Below are 8,591 nucleotides of genomic sequence, written 5' to 3'. Positions count from 1 at the left end.
CCAGCCACTCCTTGGAAACCCTTTACAGACTCACTGTGAGCCAGAACGGCAGTTAACAACAACAACAACAATGTGATGGCTCGAATTGCATTTGCCTTGACAGTCAAGTGCCGTCGAGTCAGTTCCGACCCTTAGCGACTCTGTATAGGGTTTCCAAGGAGCAGCTGGTGAGCTTGAACCGCCAACCTTGCAGCTCAAATGGCTTTGCAGTCTGGTGCATTAACCCACAGCGCCACGCCAGGACTCCAGACATCACATTAGGGGTGAGTTAATTGCTTGACCAAATATAGCAGGCTAATCTTAAATTGATTATTTGGTAGGGACCATGAATGATTTTATAAATTTTGGAAGAAAAAGATTCCCCATTCCTGGCCTACACCAGAATTCAAAGGCATGAAATCTGCCATTTTTCTTATTCATTATTATGTCACTTACACATACATATGAAGCCATTGAAAGTACCAAAGCTTGGAACAGGTGTACCTTAGTCCTCAAAGTGACATGTTTTTAACCCTTTAAAGAGGTCCTTTGCAGCAGATTTGCCCCGTGCAATATATCTTTTGATTCTATGATTGCTATTTGCATGAGTGGTGATTACAAATCCAAGTAAAAGGAAATCTTTGACAGCTTCAGTGTTTTTTCAATTTATCGTGATGTTGCTAATTGTCTAGCTTTGAGAATTTTTGTTTTCTTTATATTGAAGTGCAATCCATAGTGAAGACCTGTAGTCTTTGATTTTCATCAGTGTTTCGAGTCCTTTTAACTTTCAGCAAGCAAAGTGTTAATGAGGCTTCTTCAAATCTTGATGCCTTCTTCGTCTTCATATAGTCTGTTCTTGTTAAGTGTTGTCGAATAGATTCCAGTTCATAACAACCCAGTATAGGGTTTCCAAGGAGTGACTGGTAAATTTGAACTGCCAACCTTGTAGTTTAAACTAACCTTGCGATCCTGAACTTATCCTACAGAGCCACACCAGGATTTTGCATATAGTCTAGCTTCTGGGATTATTTGCTCAGCATTCAGATTGAATAAGTATGGTAAACTAATAAAACCTTGATGCACACATTTTCTGATTTTAAACCATGCTATACTCCCTTGTCTGTTCAAACCACTACCTGTTGGTCTATGAGCACTTAAATTAAGTGGTCTGGAATTCCCATTCCTCACAATGTGGTCCGTAATTTGTTATGATCCAAATAGTAAATGCATCTAGATAGTCAGTAAAACATAAACTAGCATCTTTCTGCAGTTCTGGTGTGGTGCTGTAGGATAGGCATTGGATTGCTAACCACAAGGTTGGTGGTTCAAAACCACCAGCGGATCCTCAGAAACTCTATACAGAGTCGCTATGAGTAGAAACTGACTTGACAGCAGTAAAGAAGAAGAAGCATCTTTCTGGTATTCTCTGCTTTCAGCCAATATTCACCTGACATCAACAATGATAGTCCCCCTATTCCATGTCCTCTTCTGAATCTGGCTTGAATTTCTGCCAGTTCTCTGATGTACTGCTGCAACAATTTTTGTATTAAATTCAGAAAATTTTACTTGGATGTGATTAATGGTATTAATGATAATTTGCACATTCTGTTGGTTCATCTTTCTTTGTAATGGGCTCAAATATGGATCTCTTCCAGTCAGGCAGTTTCTTTTCTAATTTTTTTCTTTTTTGGCATAGAGGAGTGAACACTTCTATTATTCATTTATTGGCTGAAACATCTTAAATACGATTCCATCAGTTCTGGAGCCTTGTTTTTCGCTAGTGATTTCAGCGCAGCGGTTCCAACTCACCAGCCTCTCCTTAGAAACTATACAGGGTCACGATGAGTAGGAACCGACTAGACAGCAGTTAACAACACATCCTACAGACAGTACTTTTCTTCATAAGGAATGTGCTTTGAAAGCTATATTGACTGATTAATTAACTTTTTCATTGATTCACTTGTACTTTTTCCCCACTTGGTTGTACCTAAAAACACATATTTTTATTTGGTTTGTTTGGTCTTGGGATTAGTTTATGCCTGTGAGATATGGCAAATCAAGCTTGCCAGCGTGAGAATTGAACCCTTGGCTGTGCGTCGTGAGTGCAGAATTGGAATAAGTCTCTGAAAATTTCAGTTGTAGAATGACTTGTATTGTAGCTATGGCCTCAGGAAAGTTCGGAGTTTCTTACAAACATTTTAAGTACTATTTTTGCTGTACTTGCGCAGTTTGTGTCATCTCCACTTTGAATTTCATCCTTCACAGAAACTTCCATGGTGCTGTGATCAACAAGATCATAAGCTACCATTGTACCACAGACACTTTATCTTTTCCTCTAATCCTCATTAAAGTTGACCCATTTTAAGGACTCTTTCCTTGTTTTTCAGTTGAATTTAGTTTATCTATATTGTGATAAGCACATCTGCTGCACAAGACCTTTTTAAAGTGTTGAAGAGCAAAGATGTTAGCTTGAGGACTAAGGTGCACCTGACCCAAGCCATGGTATTTTCAATAACCTCATATGCATGCGAAAGCTGGACAGTGAATAAAGAAGACCGTAGGAGAATTGATGCCATTGAGTTATGGTACTGGAGACTATTGAAAGTACCATGGGCTGCCAAAAGAACCAATAGATCCGTTTTGGAAGAAGTGCAACCAGAGTGCTCCTTAGAAGCCAAGATGACCAAACTTCATCTCTCATACTTTGGACATATTGTCAGGAGGGACCAGTCGCTGGAGAAGGATATCATGTTCGGTAAGGTGGAGGGTCAGAGGAAAAGAGGATGACCCCCAATGAGATGGATTGACCAAGTGATATCATTGATAGACTCAAGTGTGGCAACAATAGTGAGTTTAGCCCAGGATCGGGCAGTATTTCGTTCTGCTGTGTATAAGGTCGCTATGGGTCGGTACCGACTCGATGGCAACTAACAACAACAACATATTAGAATCCAGGTGTGGTGCTGTGGGTTAATGCATTGGACCACAAAGCCGGTTTGAACTGCAAGGTTGGCAGTTCAAGCTCGCCAGGCACTCCTTGGAAACCCTATACAGGGTCGCTATGGGTTAGAACTGACTCAACAGCACTTAACAACAACTACATACTAAAGTGTGGCGCTGTGCGCTAATGCATCAGACTACAAAGTCGTTTGAACTGCGAGGTCGGTGGTTCAAGCTCACCAGCTGCTCCTTGGAAACCCTATACAGGGTTGCTGTGGGTTGGGACCGACTCGATGGCACTTAACAACAACAACATACTCAAGTGAGAAATACCGTGAAACATTACCCAAACCCCTTAACTAGATTCTTGATTATTCACAGATTGCATTACCCAATAAACACAACCCACATTCTTAAAGAGCATGAGAAGACACATCAGTCTGAAAGACCAGAGACAAAACAGTTTTCCAACATTATGTGGTGTGTAAGGTAGCCATAGGAGCTCTGAGCCAATCATATGATTTTGGCTTGAATTATTTATGTTTTATTCATTGCTGTATCAGAGCACCTAACCCCAGGCCTAGCACAAGTACGTTTTCAATGAATGTCTATTGAAATACTGAATGAAGGAAAATATTTTCATGATTTCTTCAAGGGGAGAACCAGGAATTGTGCTTTAAATGACAGCTGGAAGGGTTTATCAGAAAGCTTGTAAAAAGCTTTACAGTTACTTCGAGAACATATTCTCTCCAAAGTCCATTTTATGTAATGCTTAGAATGAGTTAACATAAAAATACTGCTAAAAATTTTTTGTTTTGGAATCTCAATTCAGGTTGTTAAGATGTTCCAAAATATGGCATTTATTCACTGAAGTCCAACTTTTAATGATAAATATTTGCCTAGGTAGATGTTGCCTACATATCCCACAGCTTATTTAACAAAATGGCTTGCCCAATATAATAAAGAGCTTATAAAGAATTATTGGTTATGACTAAGGTAGGCTATTAAGACATGAAATGCCTCATTTCCTTTCCCAAACCCTTTAAACCTGTAAAGATATATTCTTTACACATTTAACTTACTTGCAGGTTTTTGTCTTGCATATTCTTTCTAATTTTGAGCAGAAAAAAGTTTTTTCTGATCATTTGATTTCTATATTTCCTTTGCTGTCAGAGGAAGTGAAGTGCTTTTTCTTTGAAAAGAGTAGAGAAGGAAAGATTTTATTTTTAAGATGGGAAATTGTTAAAAAAAATTTTTTTTTAATCAAGTATTTATATAGCATGTACTCAATGCCAGACAGTGGTATATTTTTCAAATATTGTCTCTTTAATGTTTTTATATGAAGTAGATACAATCATTGGAGTCCTGGTGTAGTATTGCAGCATAATGCAGTGAACCACAGGTCGGTGGTTCAAACTTACAAGGTGATCCTTGGAAGCCCTATACAGGGTCGCTGTGAGTTGGAACCAACTTAACAGCACTTAGCAACTCTGGTAGCGTAGTGATTACGAATCGGGCTGCGAACCTTAAGGCCAGCAGTTCGAAACTACCAGCCGCTCCGCGGGAGAAAGATGAGGCGTTCTGCTCCCGTAAAGATTTACAGCCTCAGAAACCCTGTACAGGGTCGCTATGGGTTGGAACTGACTTGACAGCACGTAACAACAACAACAACAACAGCAACAACAAGAAGTTACAACCATTATTATAACCATAGGGTGGTTAAGCGATTTCCCTTACAGTCACAGAACTGGGAAGCTGGAGAACTGGGATTCAAACATAGAAAGTTTGTTTTAATCCATGTTCTTAAACATTGTGCCATGAAGTCTTTGCTGTTGTCTGGGCCTGACCTTGGATTTGATATAGAAAAGTTCTTGTTTTGAGGATTTAAGAACCCAGCAACTGCCCAGATCCTACAGTTTCCTGATATTAAAAGTAGTGCATTTATAAGCCTGACATTTGTTAAGGGGTAATCATTTCTGAATGAGGAAGTAGGCTTTTCCCATTATTAAAATAAAATTTACATATTTTTAAAACAGGGATTAAAAGTCTGAATGGAAGGTTGGTGATAAAGGCTTCAACTAGAATTTAAATGATTGCAAGCACCTCTCTCTTCTCTTTTTTCTCCTTTATGCAACCGTGCAGAACGTGAAGGTGCCAGAAAGAAAAAAAAATGGAGAAGGTGATGCTATTAAATATAGCATAGGTGTTCATAATATAGGGACATTTTCGTTCTCCTATTTCTTACATTCTCTATGTACTATTACCTTTCCTGAGAAATACACATACTGCAAGAGAATCCTAGACTACTAGGGAAAGGTATTTTATTCACTTCACTTGTCTTAGGTCAGAGAAAATTGTGAAAGAGAATAGAAAAAGAAGAGCAAGACCCTATTAGATCAGGATCTATCTTCAACTTGACACTCAATGGAATGAAATTTTTGAAGAGAAAGAGTAGAGTTTATTAACTGTATTTATTGTTGTTGAACCTTGTTCAGATTTCTTATAGAAAAAACAGATAACCAGCATAAATTTCAACTTCCCTAACACCAGGACTCCTGGTGTGGCACTGTACAGTCAGCACTGGATTGCCAACTGCAAGGTCGGCAGTTCACACCCACCAACAGCTCCTTGGTAGTCCTACACAAGGTCACTAAGAGTTGGAACTGATTCACTGGCACTTAACAACAGCGACACTAGAACTTAAGTTGGTTGTTGCCAAAATCTTCCCCAAGAAACATCTACAAATACTATTTTCAACTAAAATTGGTAAGGAGAGATATTACAAATAAACTGTTGAAATCATGAGGAATTTTTTTTTATAAGAGGAAGTAAGATTTTATGTAATTCAAATGGTAGAGTTCAACACTTTGGAAAATTATAGTGTTGCTGGATCATTCCCACCCTTGTCACTTGGAGAAAGTGTGGTCCTTAATATGTAATGAACATATGCAAAGAATGGAAAATATTCTCCAACTGCTGAATCTTTTGACAGATGTTAACAAAAATTCCCACTCCACTCTGCATTGTTGAAAGTAGTTTTCTTTCCCTCTCTTAGCTTGATAAAAATATTCTGCATTTGTATGCAAAATTTTCATATCCTTTTGGCTTCTGACTAATTTCCCTCCCCTCCCCCAAATTAGATCCACTGCCATTAAATTGATTTTGACTGAGAGTTGAGAAATATTGCAAATAAGTGGTTAAAACCTGCCATTAAAACTTATGACAAAACTATTTGTATATGTATGGCCTTCAAGGTTATATGAAGGTGGCTAACTAATCCCTCTGTTACGGTGTTTATTTTTTCTCTTCACCCTTAAAATGAATTTGATAAGGAATAAAAATCAGTAGTACCATCATGATCTTGGACCAAGATACCTGGATTTCCTATTTTCTAAAATTCTGTGGAAGAATCATTTATGACCGGAAGTACAACCATATGTAAATGATAGTGTTGAGGAATAGATGGTCAAGGACCAGGAAGGTGGGGTGGGTGGAGTGGAGGGTTGTACAAAATAAGACCACAGTGTGCTACCATGCGCTGCTGGTGTTTCCAGATTAAGATGGGGGATTAAGGAATTTTACTCAGCAATTTGAGATGCTTTGTTAGGGACTGAGGAGATTTGAGCTGCTTTGTTCTCAAACCACATGTTAGTAAAAAAGCAAACAGGCACTTAATCCTGACAGACAGCAGAACTTGACATCAATTTGCCCCTTGGGAGGTGACCAGGAGTTCTCTGTGGTGGGTTAAAATGGTTGGCCTTGTTTTTCTGGAGTCTAGTGCCAACATTCCATCCTAACCTGTATTTCTCAGCAGTATAGTCATAACTCAGACGTTTGGGCTGACCAACACAGCTGACCAAGAGTTTTGGGGTATTAGGAACTCACATTTTATTCTAAAAACAAAACAAAAAACCTTTTAAGTGTAAAGAACCCATAAGGTGTCAGTTACTTAAATAGATTTTGAGACGGGCTAATATTTTGGTCACTCAGACTTGAAATGAAATATAGAAAGGCTATTTTTTTTTCTTTTGAAAATAATGGATGGTTTCCTCTAACAATAAAATCACAGGTCAGCATATCAATTTTCCAGCCTGTATATGACTGTGAAGTGCCTTGTGAAATAAACATCAATTCTTATGTAGATCTCAGAAGGAGGTTCTACTGAATAACCAGTTATCCCTTAAGGTCATGTCCTTCAAAGTCACTGAAGTAAGCCCAAAACAAACAAAATGAGTAGGAAATAAATTAATGGCTTATTGAATTGGATTTCAGACATTCGTAAACTTAAGTGTATATAGTTATAAAGTCTGGCACATAGTCTGAAATTGTGGTATAAGACTAACCTTTCCATCTATGTTTGTGCCACACTGAATCCATTGAAGTGAAGTGTTCGTATAGTGGGCTATTGGTTTACTAAACTTTCACATATGTTGGGAAGCCATTTTTAAATCAGAATTGCAACACCAAATTATTAAGCATAGTTCAGATAAATCTAATTACACTCTAGAGATTTTTCTGATGGAATATTCAACTATTCAATAGCTGTTGTACAGAGGAAAGATGTAAAAATCTGCTACACCTTAATAAGTAAAAAGCAAATTTTATCATCATTGCAAGGTTGCTATACTTTTGTACTTTGTCACCTCACAGGTTTGCACAAGTCATACCTCTGCCTCCCTGGATAATGTTCCTCCTCACACCAACGTGAGAGGTAATTTTCTCCATTCTCCTATGGATATGACACTTTCTACTGAGATAATCATTGAGTTATTCAAATCATTGTTCTTTATGTTTAAATAGCACCAAATTCAGTTTCAAATGACCATGAGCTTATGACTATAGAACATCTTGTGTAAGGAAATTAAAATAATTTCAGATTCCCAAAGAGAAACAAGCCTTTGCATTAGCCACTGGAATAAACATTGAAAAGTGTTTGCATGGTTAGTTGCCGATTCTGAAGACCAAAGACTGCTCCCTATATTTAGCTAGCATGTCCTTAACTATTTATTATGAACACAAGTTGGGGAGGAATCTAAAATTCAAAATACCACAAAGAGATGCATTCATTCAATTAGTTTTAAACAGTATGTACTAATCTTTTGATGACTTTTGAGTTGAGCTGTTGTGCTTTGCTTTTATGAAGGTTTACCAGGCATGTTATAAGAGATCAAATGCAGGGTGAACTGAAATCAGAAACACAGTATTCATTCATTTAACTCTGGTACAGTAGAGCAAATTCAGGGTGACTCAAGGGACACAATGTCTTGTAAAACATATGTACTTAATATAAGGGTCATAAAACTTATTAAATTAAAAGCTAGGTTAAAAATAGGACGAAAATTTATGCTGCTGTCTAAAGTAGCAATAATTTCCCTTTGGCCTTTCCCTTTCTATGCAATATGGGTTCTGGTCAGAAGAAAAAAGAAGTCAATTTATACAATCTTCATTTTGTAGGATCAAATGCAAATCTCTTTTAACTGTTCCGTACATTTTAACAGCTATATGATATGGTTGAAAATAGAGGAGCAAAAAGATGTGATGTACAATCTTGAAATGGATCTAGGTTTCAAGGATACCAGTGTCACTGTTACTGAGCCCTATAGCTTAGTGGATATGAGGAGAAAAACAAAAAACAAAAACTTGTTGGTGTAAATGGCTAATACATTCAATGT

This window comes from Chrysochloris asiatica, unplaced genomic scaffold (assembly GCF_000296735.1).
Source record: "Chrysochloris asiatica unplaced genomic scaffold, ChrAsi1.0 scaffold00052, whole genome shotgun sequence".
Lineage (NCBI taxonomy): Eukaryota > Metazoa > Chordata > Mammalia > Afrosoricida > Chrysochloridae > Chrysochloris > Chrysochloris asiatica.
Note: the sequence above shows the minus strand (reverse complement) of the source record.